The sequence below is a fragment of the Choloepus didactylus genome, chromosome 21, assembly GCF_015220235.1.
Source record: "Choloepus didactylus isolate mChoDid1 chromosome 21, mChoDid1.pri, whole genome shotgun sequence".
Taxonomy (NCBI): domain Eukaryota; kingdom Metazoa; phylum Chordata; class Mammalia; order Pilosa; family Megalonychidae; genus Choloepus; species Choloepus didactylus.
In genome coordinates, this window is record NC_051327.1 from 690,844 (window position 1) to 707,770 (window position 16,927).

The 16,927-nt window shown below is 43.2% G+C and overlaps 1 protein-coding gene across 3 annotated transcripts in view; it reads right to left on the reverse strand.

Moving 5' to 3' along the window:
• The window catches only part of SLC5A11 (solute carrier family 5 member 11), a 99,909-nt gene extending 96,863 nt beyond the window's left edge, over positions 1–3,046 (reverse strand). For 2 of the 3 annotated variants that reach the window (XM_037814794.1, XM_037814791.1), the window contains exons 1-2: positions 2,895–2,973; positions 2,565–2,739 (exon numbers count right to left, since the gene is read on the reverse strand). The gene's annotated coding sequence lies outside the window, so the exon portion shown is untranslated. Of the gene's footprint in view, positions 1–2,564; positions 2,740–2,894 lie in introns of all 3 variants that reach the window. The other variant, XM_037814792.1, reaches the window with a different exon arrangement.
• Positions 3,047–16,927: the final 13,881 nt, after the last annotated feature.

Below are 16,927 nucleotides of genomic sequence, written 5' to 3' on the forward strand. Positions count from 1 at the left end.
CCCATGCCACTACGTGCATGACTCTCATTTCAAACACAGCAATGCTGAAAGGTCAGATCATTGTCTGATTAACACCATTGAGCAGGTAAGGAAAATAAGGGCTGAGCAAAGCTGAGGATTGGGCCTCAGGTCACCAGTTGGTAAATGACTGAACTAGAACTCCAAGCCAGGTTTAACCCCTGAGATCCTGACCATTCTGCAACATGTGGGCCCTTGGCAGGGAAAATTCCGGCCCCGATGACAAGCATGGCCCAGGCCACACCTCCCAGGCTGGCACAGCCACTCACACCCTTTCCTTCTATGCCTTTGTGGGCACCGACAAGGGATATAACTGCCCACTCCATGGCCACAAGCTGCACTTTTGGCTGAAGTCCAGGAGGCAGTGCCAATCGAGGTGGGTGGAGGTATGGGGGTCAGTTCTGTAAGGCAGAGAGAGGTCGTCAGGGCCGAGAATTGCAGGAAGAAGGAACACAAGGACTCACCTCTGGCTTCCTGGATTTATGGAATTCATTAGGAACAGGTCTCTATAAAAAGGCCAAGGGGACAGATCCCAGGGGGCTTTGGGCAGGAGCAGAAGCCCAGAGTCCCCAGACCATTCGGAAAAGCCATGGCTATGGTAATCGGGAGGGAATCAATAGGCATGACAGAGCAGGTAAGCTTTCCCCGGATGGTCCACAGAAAGTTAACAAACATGCTCAGTGTGAGCAGGGAAACTTCAGTGAGCATTCTCCTCCACCTACCCCATCCCGAGTGATTGTCCCAACTGTTCTGTCTCATGACTCTCAAAGAGAACAGAAGTCACAAGACCACCTTCTGGGTCCCAGACCTGTCCACCCAAATGCCTCTGTGGCATCTCTCCGGGATGGCTAAAAGACGCCTCAAACTTAGCCTCATTAAACACCATACTCTTCAACCCAACTAAGTTCTCCTTCCAGGTTTCCCCATCCCAATAAATGGCAACTTCATCTGCCCTACTGTTCATACCAGAAACTTGAGAGTCATCCTTGAGTCATTCATTTGTTCATTCATTCATTCAACAACTAAGTGAGAACCCACTGTGTGCCAGGCACTACATCTAAGCACCAATGATGCCATAGCGAGCAAATGTACTCTTAAACAACATACAGAGTCTCTTTATTCCTAGGATCGATTCACCCTCAATTCTATTCTGTTCAACTTCCAAAGTAGAATCTGAATCTATCCATTTTCCCTCATCATTACTTCTATCGCCCTCGCCCAAGCCACTGTCACTTCAGTCTGGATAAAGCAATAACCACCCATCTTGCCTCCCTAATGCCACTCTTGCTTCCTTCTAATGCACTCCTCATACAGGAGCCAGAGAGATCTTGGAACATAAATCAGATCACTTTCCTGCTCCGAACCCCTCAGTGCTTACATGCTCTGTTGTACTCACCAGGCATCTCACACTGATCTTTCTAGTCCTTCAATGCTATTTCTGGCCTCAGGGTCTTTTCAGTTCTGTTCCCTCTGCCTGGAGTGCTCTTCTTTTGCTTGAAATACTTCTACTCGTCCTTTACATTTCTACCTACTGTCACATCCCCAAAGCAATCTTCTCTTAGCTTTAATCTTAATTGGTTTCCCAAGTTATTTGCTCTCATAGCACACATGCTTTCTCATCACAGTTTAATCACGTAGAGCATTTGCTTTGTACGGTTCTCCCATTAGTGCTTGTCTCCAGTACCCTGTAAGTTCCACGAAGGTGAGACCATATCTGTCTCAGTTACATGGTGTCCCTGGCAATTGGCCAAAAGTAGGCAGTCAAGAAATATTTGCATTACAAACAAATGTGGATTTTAGTGCCTTGGCTATACCTTTTCATGTTGTGACCCCTCAAGACAGCAAAGCAGCATTCCCCAAAGTCAAATTCCCAGGACACTCTTTGGGAGAGGCCACCTTAACCCACCACTCCTCCAGAATGATTCCCTAGAACACCATTTGCAAAACACTGATAACTGAAGATGAGCACATGCTGTAGCAGTCCGCCTGCCTGAGTTTGAGTCCCACTCTTGTCATTTATTATCTATGTGACCTTGGGCAAGTTAATGTCTCTTATTCTCTGCAAATTAAGGATGACTGTGTCTACCTTCCAGGGTTTTTGTATGAGTTAGAGATCCAGTAGGTAAAGCTCTTTGCATATGCCCAGAATGTACCAGTGGAAAAAAAAATGCTTATTTTTAGTTAACATTAGCTACATCATAGTAGTACTTTCCTTTGGTTGTTTTTATATTGTTTATGCAGATATTTCACCTGCATTATCTCTTTCTGTCTCCATGAGGGCACCACACCTGTGGGCTGGGCTGGGCTAGATGATGGCCCAACGTCCCTGAGCTTGGTTAAATGGAAGAATAGAGACCCATTCCTGGTGCTCTGGCTGCTAGATCCATGCCACAAATGCCCACCCCCAAAACATGCCCCATTTGCCTAGGACATGACAAGCCTCCTCCACACAGCTGGAGCCCTTCCTGCCAGCACTGTATGCCTGCCCCACATCTGCCTGTCCCCAGACCAGTTGGGGAGTGGGTGTCAGTTCAGGAGGATCTTACCTTATTCTGGATGCAAGGCCCACCTGCCCTGGGGCCTGTCGCTGGCTTCTGAGGCTGAGATGGCTGTGAGAAGGGAAACTCCTCTCTCCTGGTGGCTCGTAGCCTGAGAGGACAGTGGTGACTCCTGCACCGCCTGCCGCCACGTAGGTTAAACTCCAAACTCCAACCTCAGTTGCTGCAGCAGAGATTAAAGGAAGTATGAATGATCTCCCAAGGGGCAGAGGAAAGGCCCAGGCTCAGCCCAGGACCCTTGAACTATGAGCAGGTGCATGTGGGGAAGACGGTCTGCCCTGCGCTCTGCCAGACACTGGCTCCGATCAGGGCCCTCACCTGGCTGGGCCCCATGGCAGGGAGAACTGGGGGTGAGGGAGAGGCTTTGATCCAGGCACCGCCCTGCTTCACTCACCCACTCTTCCACTGACCAGCCTCCGCACTGGGGACAGGGCAGGGCCTGGGACAAGCTGGAGGAAGGGGGAGGGGGATGGTGGAGGAAGGATGCTGGCACGGGAGGCAGAGGATAAAGGGAAAGTTCCAGAAGGGCACTTACAGCAACAGCCTTCACCAGCAGCCCAGCAGCAGTTACAATGACCACCTCTTGCTCAGCCCCTTTTCTGAGTGCTGTCCAGAACAGAGCAGGGCAAAGAAGGGGCATCCAGAGCCCCAAGAAATTGTCAGGACTGGTGAAGCCGTGGCCAGGGGCAAAGCAGTGGGGTGCAGAGTAAGCTTTTATTAGAACTTTGAAGGATTCGAAATTTTAAAAAACAGTTACTAGCTTTTGAAAACTAAGAGACTGAAAACAAAATCTTGATTTCTTACTTTCCTAGAATGATTGAAAGACCTGGCCATACTGGGCTCAAGTAGCCAGAGGACTGCAGTTGGCTGGAGGTGAGCCACGGCCACCACCCCTTTCTGATGGGCATGTGGTCTCCAGGTGGCCCCAGACTGACTCTCCAGCCCACTCCTTTACTTTACCTGCCTGGACCCTGGGGGTCCTTGATTGGGTAGCCTCTGTCCTGGCACAGAGTAGATTAGGATGCTTGGTATGTGCCAGGCTCCATTCTAAGTGCTTTACCTGTATTTACTCAATGGGTCTTTCTAACAACTCTGCAATAATCCCATTATTAGCTCCATTTTACTGATGAGAAAAAGTGGTCACAGAAAGATAAGTCACTTGACCAAGGTTACCCAGACTATAAGTGACAGAGCCAGGATTTGAAGCCAGGCCATTTAGTTCTAGAGTCTGACCTCTTGAAACCCACAGGAGCAATGGGGGTGGGGTGGAGGGTGTGTCTTGGAGATGACCAGGATTTACCTGGATGGAGAACAGCCAGAAGGAGTAAAAGCCTGGCAGTTGGAATGACCAGCATGAATGGAGGCCTCTGGGGGGAATAGCTGACTGCCTGTCAGGGGGACAGAGGTACAGAAGGAACAGACAGGATTGGAGACAAGGTCAGGAAGACAGAAGTCCAGGGATGACAGCCAGAGACTGAGCTGCAGCCAAAGGCCCCAGTCCCAGGAAAGGTAGTGGAGTGCCAGGGAAGGTGTGTTGGTTGTTTTACCAATCTGGGGTCTGGTCCTGACTTCTTGGGTCATGTCTGTGGGAACTTGGCCTATTCTAGGCTCAGGGAGGCTACAGAAGAGCCATGCAGATGAGTGAAGTGGGCCAGAGGGGCTGTGACCAACTGGAGAGCAAGTGTCCTGGCTGAAGGGGTCCACCACAACTCAGTGCCAACCAGTGACTGCCCTGGGGGAAGACAGAAAGGTGGGAAGACCAGAATTCTGTATAAAGTCTCATGACTACTAAAGTCTCATGACCACTGGCTTGTCACCCCTGACAACTTCGATTGTCAGGCTTCTGGATTTTTACCCTCCCTTGGTGCTATTAGGAAAAGAAGAGATTGATGGTGCAACCACTTAGGGGGGACTATTTGGAAGTTTCTTAAAAAGTTAACATGCACCTAACCTGTGGCCAAGCAACTCTGCTCCGACCTGTTTATCAAGAGAAATGAAAACATATGTTCACACCAAGACTTGTTCACAAATGTTCGTTGCATCCTTATTCACATTAGCTCCAAAGTGGAAACAGCCAAATGATCATCAACAAGTGAATGGATAATCAAAGTGTGAAAAACATGGATGAATCTCAGAAAAATTATGCTGAACAACAGAAGCCAGGCACAAAAGAGTACATACCTTACAATTCCATTTATATGAATATCAAGAACAGGAAAAATTAAATCTGTGGTGACAGAAGTCAACGAATGATAGCTTGGAGTTGGAGGTAGGAATTGACTGGAAAGTGGCACAAAGGCACTTTCTGGGGTGACAGAAATTTCTGTTGACTTCGGTAGTAATTACATGGGTATATTCAGTAGTTAAAATCAATTGAATTAAGTGCTTAAGATTTGTTCATTTTATTGACTGTAAATTATACCAAAAGATAATAACAGAGAGACCATTTGAATGAGTTCAAAGCTGAACTCTACAGAAACTGTGAATTCCTTCCTGAATTTTGTACAGTCTTTTTTAAAAATATATCTTCATGATGAAAGCACAACATTGTAAGCACAACTAACAACACTGAATTATAAATTTGAATGTTGTTCAAAGGGGGAAATTTTAGATTGTGTATAATTGACTAGAATATACATGTTCAGAAAACCATAAGGCTTTATAACACAGAGAACCCTAATGTAAACTATGGACTATAGTTAATAGTACAATCATAATAAGATTTTTTTCATCAGTTATAACAAATGTACCACACTAATTCAAGGTGTTAATAAAGGGTGGGTGTAATATGAGAACTCTAAATTTTCTGCACAATTTTTCTCTAATAAAAAAATTATATTAAACAAAACAAACACATCTCCACCCACACACACACACACACCCTCTGAAATACTGCTATTTATTATAACATCTGAAAAGTGCACACCTTGAACACACTCACAGAGAGAGAGAGAAGCTTTCCTAGCCGAGGCAAGTGTAGGAGAAAGAGCCCCAGTTTTGGAGTAAGACAGACATATTTTTTTGATTTAGTAGCTATAGGATGTTGGGCAGGTCTGTCATCCTCTTTAAATATTCATCCTGTGCAAAATGATGCTGATGATGCCCATTTTGCAGGGTATCGGTGAGGAGTCAATGAGATGTGCAAGTGAAGTAACTGCCAAGTGGTAGTGGGTGGTCAGTAAAATTCCCCTGAACGATGCAACCCCCCCAAGTTCCCCCGGGAGCTGCCTGCTTTGCATTTAGGTTTTCAAGAGGCAACAGGATTTCAAGCCTTTCTCTTTATGATGGCTTCCAAGAAAGGAAATTTTTTTCCCCTCCTTCTCTGGTCTGTTACCCAGCATAGTGTTCTCACATACCTCGCTTGCCTTTCATCTGCAGGGGCTGCAGAATGGTATGGGGGCTAAGAACCCACACCAAGGAAGTCAGACTTGGGTCTGCACTCTGGCTTCCCTGCCCTGTGTGTTCTGGTGTAAACGACTTAAGTGCTCTTAGCCCCATTTTTCTCATCTGGAAAAGGGGACAGCTATAATAATAATCATCATCACACCTACTTATTTTTTCAAGAAGATTCATGACACATATAATATTCTTGAAAATGCTAAGATGCTAATTTTCTTTTTTCTCTCATTGTCTCACAAGTGTACAGTGGAGTTTTTCAGAGGCTATGTGATTTGATATTGAAACAGACTGACTGCAGAAGCAGGTATGAGAATCCAGCTATCTTCTATTAAACCAGACATTAAAGAGATTTGCAAAAGTGTAAGCCATGCTAAATTTCTCATGAAATCTTTTGTTTGGGGGAAAATATGGCTTTTTTCATAAAAGTATGTTTTTTCTGTTAGCATGCAATGGTTTTATAACTGTTATTTGCAATGAATGAATAAGTAAATATTTTAAAATTTGTCTTAAATTTAAAATACATTAAGTGTATATAGATATAACCCATATAAACAAAAGTTCTTTGGGATCCTTGAGTGTAAAGGAGTCTGGAGATCAAAAAGTTTGAGAACTGCTGCTCTACGGCAAACTTATTATGAGCATCTGGGGAAATTCTTTTAAATGTTTGCCTCAACCTAAAGCCATATAATATGTGTTAAAAGATATGTTCTGATGAGAAGAGGCCATCTCTGGGAAATCCATTTATAGCAATAGGGTCTGTGTGAGAAAGCTGTTTGTGTCTCAGTAAACTTTATCATTTAGTGCATAGTGGATTGTTAATGAATCAACAAAGTCTCTATCTAAATTAATTATTAAACACTTTAATAGCAGGTGTTCCATGGCAGAGAGGTTGAAGTTTGGAGTATGACTTCCAGGCACTTGGAGATTATTAGAGTGGAATGGGATACCCTGGAAGCAAGCTTGACTGAAACCTCCACCAGCACAACTCAGGGTTACAATAGGTGGTCTTACTGACAATTCACTGGGTGTTGGAATCTGTAGTAAGTTCCAGCTTGGGACCAGTTGCATTGCATGTATGGAGGTGCCTGGGCTCTGCCTTCAGTGTCAGGTGAAATCCTGGATCTCTGTGGCAAGTTACTTCTCCTCTCTGTGTCTCAATCTCTCCAACTGTCAAATAAATAAGTTTCTTGTAAAGATGAAAAAAATAGTAATCTAGGGTGGAGACTGTTCACTGGTCTGTAAAGTGTTTCCTTCTTTCTTCCTGGTACACAGCTAGATTACACTTGCCACCCTCCCCAAGACTAGGCGAGCTCTCACCAGTGGAATGAGAGAGCTGCTTCCCTTGCTTAAGAGTGAACCCCTCGCCCTGGGCTTCTATTCTTTCCTGCCTTCCCACTGGTCAGAATGGTGAACGATGGCATAGTGCTCAGGCCATGGGTGGGAGATGGCCGAGCTGCCTGCAGCCTGGTTTCCTAAGCAGCCATGCAGAGCAAAGCAGCTGGTGGCTTGGATCCTCCTCTTGGCTGTGAAGTGAGACAGAATGAGCTTACTTTCTCAAGCCATATTATTGCTGGGTCTCTTGTTACAACAGCACAGCCTTTTTCCCTAAAACATTCATGCAAAGCATTTGGAATTGTGCCTCCCCATGATAAATACTGGGTAAAATTTGCAATTAGGACCTTGCTGTCTTGCTCTGAAAGGACACAAACTGGTCTAGTCTCAGGAATGAAACACATAACATGTTCTGATCTTTTGCATTTGAGTTTGCTTTTAGACTCCATGACTTGCTAGCTGTGTGACCCAGTAGGGGGTTGAATAGTGGGGCTTCCCACCCCAATTCATGTCCACTTGGAACCTCAGAATGTGGGGGGTTTTTGCAGATATAATTAGTTACGATGAGATTGTACTAAATTAGAGAGAGCCTTAAATCCTATGACTGGTGTCCTTATACGAAGAGGAAAGAATACATGGAGATGAGAGAGAAGGAAGTCGCGTGAACACACTTGGAGAAGAACACCATGTGAAGATGGAGGCAGAGACTGGAGTGATGCTGCCTTGAGCCAAGAAACACCAGGAGCCACCCAGAGCCAGGAGAGGCGAGGAAGGGTTTTGCCCTGGAGCCTTTGAAGGGAAAACAACCCTGGCAACACCTTGATTTCAGACTTCTGGTCTCCAAAATTGAGAAAATAGATTTCTGTTGCTTTTAGTTTTTGGTGTTTTTTTTTTTTTTTTTTTTTTTAATGGCATTCCTAGAACACTAAGGCTGTTGGGCAAAGTAGTTCATCTTTTTGAATCTACTTCATCATCTGTTAAATGATGGAGAAATAGTGCCATCTCCTTCCAAGGGTGGGTGATAGGGCTTCAATGAGATAATGCATGTAAACCATTGAGCTTTATTCTGTAAGTACTAAATAAATGTGGGCTATTTTTCATGGCTGTTTTCAATATTCCTGGTCTTAAAAATTTCTATTTGTTGAAGTTGTTCTGAATCTTGATTTGATTGCTGTGTGCAGCAGGTGTTGGTCACAGCTGGTGATTACCTAACAATTTAAGAGCATGTGGTTTCCGTTTCTGGGCCCCTGGTGGTCTCCATGTAGCCACAGCCCATGTGGAGCCAGAATAAAATAGAGAAGGCAGCTATGAATCCCACTGGCCATGCCCAGGAAATGTCACTGCTCTCCTGGTGCCTGTGGACTCCACAGCTTCGGTCTATGCCTTAATCCAAGCCTGGCTCAAAGAAGCAAACTGTCCCATATGTTTCACAGGTCATGATTACATCATTGTCTCCAATGTCCACTAAATTCTGCAACTCCCATCACCAAAACAACCCATACCCCACAATGAGCAGCTGAAGGGGAAGCTTTCTATGACATTCCATTGCCTACATCAAAGACCAGCAAACTATAGCCCCCAGGCCAAATCCACTGCCTATTTTTGTAAATAAAGTTTCATCAGAACACAGCTATGGTCATTTGTTTATATATTGTTTGTAGCTGCTTTGTGCAGAATTGAGTACTTGTGACAGAGACAATATATGGGTTGCAAACCTAAAATATTTACTTATCAGGCCTGTTACCAGAAAAAATTTGCTGACCCCTGAACTTTAGCATCACCCAGTGAGTCTGTGTCCTCAGAGGGTTCAGAAAACTGATAGCAAAAACTTTCATCCCATCTTTCCCTCTTGATGGAGAAATGGGAGTAGAAGGGAATGTATTCCAAAGCAACTATCTGGTAACAAGATAAGCCATTCTCAAAGTCTTCCAGTATGACTAATTATGAAGTTACCATTGACATGGTTTTGAGGACTGTAATGTAATCCTTCTATGTCTTTGTTGAAGTCATTGAGTTTTCCAAACAGGAAAGGATTGCAACCAAAGCCCTCTCTAGAGACTTTCCTCTGCATTAGGTATTTTCAAACTTTTAGAAGCTCAAAATTATTATGCTGAGGGTAGACACCAGATAAAAATTAGCATATACTGTATGATTCCGTTTACACGCAATTGTAGAAAATGCAAATGCATCTACTGTGAGAGAAGTCTGGGGATGGGGGAGGTAGGAGGATGGGATTGCAAAAAGGCAGAAAGAAAATTGTAGAGGTGATTGTATGTTCATTACTTTGACTGATGAATTGGTTTCATGGGTTACACATATGTCAAAACTCTTCAATTGTACATTTAAATTTGTGCAGTCTATCACATGTCATTTATACCTCAATAAAATTGTTTTGAAAAACTATGAAAGTTTTTCTATAAATGGATTTATGCGTAAACATAGACCAACACAACTTGAAAGAGACGCAGCAGTGGTTGAAGCCAAGATAGAGAAGGAGTGGAAACTGGGGACTGGGAGTTGCCTGCCTGGCTTCTGAGGGGCTTCCATGCAATCATGGGTGTCCTGGCTCCTCTTTTAAAAACGTTTCTATCTTTAAGGGTGTAAGGGCCACTGCCCCGGTCAAGATGTCAGAGTGAGAAGCTCCAGCTCTCCCCTGCCCCCAGAAGCTTTGACTAACCAGCAAGAACTGGCAGAAACAACTTTCTCAAAGCTCCAGAAAACAGTTAAAGAACTGCAGTAACAGAGTAAGTGCCAAATCAAGAAAAAGACTGTAACTGGAGCCCTGCTGGCAGCAGTGCCAGGCAGAACCCTATTCCAGGTTCAGAACTCTCATTGTGGAGAGAATTCAGAGATGAGAGGGGCCAGTAAGAATATGCAGTAAAGTTTATTAAAGAAAAAGAGAAAGAATACATGTTAAAGAGATGTCATGGACGTGTTCAAGGGAGAAGCATGCCCTGAGTGGGAGTGGGTTGGCTTGTTTTATAGGAAGGTTTTGCTGGTGGCACATTTCCATAGTAACCTTTGAACACTAGGGGCTTACAAGGTTTGTATTAACCATGGTTTGCATTAACTAGGTGTCTTGTTGTTCTAGAAGGAGATAGCTATCAGGACTTGCAGCCTGCCCTCACATATCCAAAATTTGTCTATGGGCAGATGTTTAACAATCTTTATGACCCCATGCTTTTTGTCATTAAGTAAGAGTTTGCTTTGGGCCCATGATTTTACAAGCTTTTACGGTTTGGGGAGACTCCAGAGCTTTAGGGGAAATTTTGGCCCCATGAAGTCTGTGGCTGAAGCTTGCAGATTAATTCTTTCAAAGCTGAATAGAAGACCAGGGACCACAGCCTTGATGCCCTATTCTGTCCTGCCTCAAGGTTTCTTAAAAGCTTCAGGATTTCACAGCACCCAGCTGGCCCCTCCCTCACCCCACCCTGGCTTGGAGTGGGAGGGTTGTGGGTCCCTAGTCCTGGTATCAGAGGGATCAGAGTAACCCTCCTGCTTTTCCCAGGATGGTATATGTTTGGCCCAATCTGATGGATGACTGAGGCACTCACTGTCTCAGAACTTGCCCTGCATGTAGAGGGTGGCTCCAGAACTCTTCTGCAAAACACTGTAAGAAAGAAGCCAAGTGGCTGCCTGGGGCAAGGTATTGCTGGTTGTAGGTCATATAGTGCAGTGCCTGGGACCGTGAGAAAAATGTTTCCTGGGGAAGAGGGACATTTGTATCCATATAAATGGGGGAATTCAAGGGTCATATGTGCATGCCCAAGACAAGAGACATGCATGTGCAGAAAGGACCAGGGAGGTTCCTACACTTTGGCCTAGAGTTATTCTCTAAACTCATTGCATGGATAAGCTCTGGCACAGGAGAGCACTTCACAGGTCAATCTGCAAAGACTGGGAAAAGTGTTTTCTTTTATTCCTTTTTTTTTTTTTTTTTTTAAGCTCATGGCATTCAAGGAAAGCTGTCATAACACTAGCTGGATACAAGCTTAAGGAGCATATGCTTCAGAGTCTAAATTCCAGCAATAACACATTAAAATATCAAAAATGCCCAAGTTTCAACAAAAGATTATGAAACATACAAAGAAACAGGGAGTGATAGATCAGGCAAAGGAGATTAAACATTAGAAACTATCAATGAAGAGAATCAGACCTGGGACATTCAAGAAAAAGACTTTTTAAAAAATGGTCCTAAATATGCTCAAAGAACTAAAGGAAAAATGGACAAAGAACTGAAAAAAATCAGGTAAATGATAGATGAACACAAAGAGAATAGCAATGGAGAGATGGAAATTATGAACAGGAACTGGAGCTGAAGACACAGTAACAGAAATTAAAAATTCCCTGGAGGGGTTCAATAGCAAATTGGAGCTGGCAGAACAAAGTGAACCTGAAGATAAGACAATTGAAACCATCCAGTCTGGGGAACAGAAGGAAGAAAGAATGAGGAAAACTTAACAGAGCTTAAGGAATCTGTGGGATACTGTTCTGGTTTGCTGATGCCTCCATTATGCAAAATACCAGAAATGGGTTGGCTTTATAAAGAGGAGTCATTTGGATACAAATTTACAGTCCTATGGCCATAAAAATGTCCAAACTAAGGCATCAACAACAAGATACCTTCACTGAAGAATGGCCAACGATGTCTGGAATACTTGAGCTGGGAAGGCACGTGGCTGGCGTCTGCTGGCTCTTTGCTCCCAGGTTGCTTTGCTTTCAGCTTCTGATTACAGTGGCTTGCTCTCTAAGCATCTGGGAGCCCTTTCTTGGCTTCTTCAGGGCAAACTCCGGGCTTCATCTCTTAGCTTCGCATCTCCAAACATCCTTCTGTCTGCATCTCCAAGCATCTCTAAGCATCAGCAAGCATCTGGGTCTCTGTCAAATCTTATCTTCTCTCTTAAATACTCCAGTGAACTAATCAATACTCAACCTGAATGGACAGGGCCATACCTCCATGGAAATAATCTAATCAAAAATATCACCCACAGTTGGGTGAGTCACATCTTCATGGAAACACTCAATTGAAAGTATCCATCCTAATCAAAAGACTAATAAATCTGCCCCCACAAGATTGAAATAAAAAACATGGCTTTTTGAGGGACATAACATATCCAAATTGGCACAGATACCATGCAGCATACTGAGGAGTACTGTACACATTTTGGGGAGTCCCAGAAAGAGAAAAAAAAAGGGGGGGCAGAGAGAATATTCAAAGAAATAATGACTTAAAACTTCTCAAATTTAACAAAAAATATGAATGTACACATCCAAGATGCTCAACAAACTCCAAACAGGATAAGCCCAAATAGACCCACACCATGCCATGTTATAATCAAACAACCAAATACCAAATATAAAGAGAGAATTCTGAAATCCACAAGAAAGAATCAACATGTCACATATAAGGGAGCCTCAAAAAGATTAAGTGCTAATTTCTTGTCAGAAACAACGGAGGCAAGAAGTCAGTAGGGAGACATACTTAAAGTTCTGAAAGCAAAATGTGCCAACCAAGAATTCTATGTCCAGCAAAAAATAGCCTTTCAAAAATGAGGGAGGAATTAAGACATTCCCAGATAAACAAAAATTTTTGGGATAGGGGTTGGGATGGGAAGATTTACATTGTGTATATGTTTCTACAGTTGAGGAAAAAGAGAAACTAAAGAGATGACAATTACGTTCAATAAATGATACTGGATAGCGTCTAAGAATGGAGGAGAAAAGTCTCAAAAGATCATTATTGGGACATAAAAAAATTGGAATATGGACTGTAAGCTTTAGATCAATGTTAAAGTTTTTGGACTTGATGAATATACTTAAGATATATTCATTTATGTAATCAAGTGAATATCCTTGTTTGTAGGAAATGTACCTGGAAGTATTATGTGTTCAAGGAGTATGATGTGTGCAATCTGGTCTCAAATGTTCAGAAAATAGATAGATGATTAGATAGACAGGTGCATAGATAGAGATAGATTAGATAGATAGATAGATGATAGATGACAGATAAATACAGATATGGATATAGATGATATAAATATAGATATATAGATATAGATATAATGATACAACAAAGGTGGCAAAATGTTAAAACTGGTGGATCTGGATATTTGGGGGTTAGAGTGTATGTTGGATTTCTCTACATGTGTTTGTATTATTTTTGCAACTGTCTTGTGTGTTTGAAATTAATTTTTAAAAAAAGTTTAAAAAGGAAAAAAAGTGTATTTATTTCTTGGTATAAATATCGATGTTCTGCTATTTCTATTCAGCGTTAAAATGCCTAGAATTTATTTTCTCACTGAATCAGTCATTCAACAGGTATTTATTAAGTACAACTATGTGCCAGGCCCTGGGCACTGTTCTCGGCACTGGGGATTAAATAGAAAACATGACAGATCTATTCTAATGGGACTCCATTCCATCATTATTGTCACTTTCATATCTTTAATTTCACCCTCTGCAGTTAGCTGTTCCTGCTCCCATCCTAAACCACACTCAAGTGTTTCTGAAATTACCAAATATGTATACAAAAGAAAAAAAAAAAAAAAAGCTTTCCTGACTCTTTGCCTTCATTTAGCTGCCTCTTTGTCTCTCTTTCCCTTCATAGACCATTCCTTGGGAGAATAGTCTAAACTTGCCATGTGTAGTGGATGCTGTGATGTGGCACCCAGAACACCCTTACAGGGCTGAGGTACTAACTACCTCAGCTGCTGATGGCTCTTAGCTGAGTCCCTCTCTAGACATTATCCTGGGAACCTGCACCCAGTGATTGATCACAGAGTGGGGAGGGAGGAGGGGTGTCAATGTCCTTCTCTCAGTCCAGGGCATCTCTGAAGATCATCCCAGGACCTAGTTTCCTTTCTATATCTTAAGTGATAGTGTTCTCTACACGCTCATGCATTTCCATGGCACCAGCCACTGCTTCTTATAATCCCCCAAACTACCTCTACATATTATTCCTTAAACATCATCCATACTTTCATACATACATCCTCCATCCATTCACCTATCTTCCATCCATTCATCTATCCTCCATCCCTCCATTCTTCCTTCCTTCCATTCATCCATCCTTCTATCCAGTCAGTCAGCCATTGATCCAGCTATTCATTGATCCATAATTCCAACAAATATTTCTGAATATCCACAATGTGCCAGGCCTTGGGCTAGGTGCTGAAGATAAAGTGGTGAACAAATACTGTCCACACCACTTATATCTCACTGCCAATTGGACAGTTCCACTAGGCTGTTTGTCAGGCCCCCTGGTGCACCCAAACTCACTGCTATTCCCTTCACCAGAAAACATGCTCTTCTCCTCTTGGATCCCCTACCTTGGCTTGCAGCAGTTTGCAAAGCTAGAAATTTGGGGACCATCTTATATTCCTCTTCTTCACTCTCCAAAGACCTTACAGTCAATCCCATTGGTTCTATCTCTTGCATTCATTTCATCCCCATATTTATACTACAACCTTTTATTATTTCTTGTCTCAGCTACCATACAAGTTTCCAATCTATCCTAAAGGCCCATTCTCTTCCATTTCCTTTTTCATGCTCTCCCAGAAGGAGATGCTTAATCTCCATTACTCAACCATGTCATCCATCCCAAATCCATTCTCTACCCTTTTTGGTTGTGCTCTGCACTCCCAGAGGCTGATTTCTATGGACCATATCCCTGGCCTCCCTTACTTTCTGGCTTGCAGTTAGGTTTAGCTAATCGGAGATCAGAGGTTGGGGGAGAGTGGTTGGGGTGTTTCTCCCTCCTCCTGCCCCTCACCTGTCCTGCTCTCTTGCTGCCTCCCTGGTTCTGGCAGTGGCTTCATTCCCCCAGGATCACCGCTTTCACATGGCTCCATAAACATTATTCCTTTCAGGCTAGGAATAGTTGCTACCCCAATTGCTGGGTTCTGGATACTTCACCAACACTTGGTGTTCCTAACCCTGCTTGAATCTTGGTAAATAGGCTCTTTAAGAAATTATCTTTAGTTTAATTCATTTGAGCATGTTTTCTGCCCTGCTGGAACCCTGCCAACAGCTTCCCACTGCCTGTAAGATAAATTCCATTCTACTTGCTCTATTGGGATTATTTTCGCACATGCTTACCTCCCCTGCCTGTTTCTTGGATTTTGGGTGTGCAGTTGTGCTTTTTTGATGTAAGTTTAATGGATTTTCCAGGAGAAAGTTTCCCTGGGTCTAGCTGTCTGCTCTTTCAAACAATGGTTTTAAAAATAATTTTCCTGCAGGCAATGGTGAGGTATTTTACCACCTAAGTATATTGCTTAACACTCTTTTGGGTGCAAGTTACAGAAATCCAAGTCAAACTAGTTTAAGCACAAATACTGGTTCACACAACTGAAAAGTCCAAAGCTTCAGGTACGGCAGAATCCAGTGGTTCAGATAACATCATCAGGACCTGGTTCCTCTGGCTGTGCTTTCTTAACTTGTCTTTACTCTCAAGAAGCCTTTTTCTTCATCATGCCTTGAGTAGCTAGAGACTAACATCCACTCAGGTTCAAGTCCAGTAGATAAAGGAGACTTCTCAATACATTTGACAACAGCCCCAATAGTCTTTGGCCTGACTCTTCCTGGTCTCTGTTGGACCACATGCCCATCTTTGAACTAATCGCTGCAGTCAAGAAATAGAACATTCTTTGTCCCTACATACTTGGGTTGTTCTCTGAAGAAAATCAGGTTGAGGTTTCTAGAAGAAGAGGGAGGGTATGCTCAGCAGACAAAACCAGCAGCTATATACTGCCTTTCCTTGCTAGCTCATAATAAGAATTAAATGAAAAGTGCTTAGCTGAGATGTGGTTTGTGAAGCCTTCTTCCACAAATGTGTGGCCTTTCCTTCCCCTGAATTCAGATGCCTTGAACCCCATTCAGAAGCCTGTATGCAGGATATGCCCTGAGATTAGAGAAATTTCATAAAACAGTCATTCATCTTCTCATTGTGGCCTCCTTTCTATTACAGAATCCCCTAAGAATCCATACTCCACCTGTGAATCCTTCCAGACTCTTCTAAGACTAAGAGTAGGCAATGTATATATAGGAATGCATATGTGATGCATAGATTTTATTTTACCCCAAAATTTGTAGCAAATATTACTGGTTGATCCCTGTTCTAGTTTGCTAATGCTGCTGGGATGCAAAACACCAGAAATGGATTGGCTTTTATAAAGGGGGTTTATTTGGTTACAAAGCTGCAGTCTTAAGGCCATAAAGTGTCCAAGGTAAGTCACCAACAATCGGGTACCTTCACTGGAGGATGGCCAATGGTATCTGGAAAACCTCTGTTAGCTGGGAAGGCATGTGGCTGGTGACTGCTCCAGAGTTCTGATTTCAGAATGGCTTTCTCCCAGAACATTCCTCTCTAGGCTGCAGCTTCTCTCCAAAATGTCACTCTCAGTTACTCTTGAGGTGTTTGTCCTCTCTTAGCTTCTCTGGAGCAAAAGTCTGCTTTCAAAGGCTGTCTCCAAAATGTCTCTGTAAGCTGCAGTTCCTCTCTCAGCTCCTATGCATTCTTCAAAGTGTCCCTCTTGGCTGTAGCAAGATTGCTCCTTCTGTCTGAGCTTATATAGTGCTCTAGTAAACTAATCAAGGCCCACACCAGATGGGCAGGGCCACAC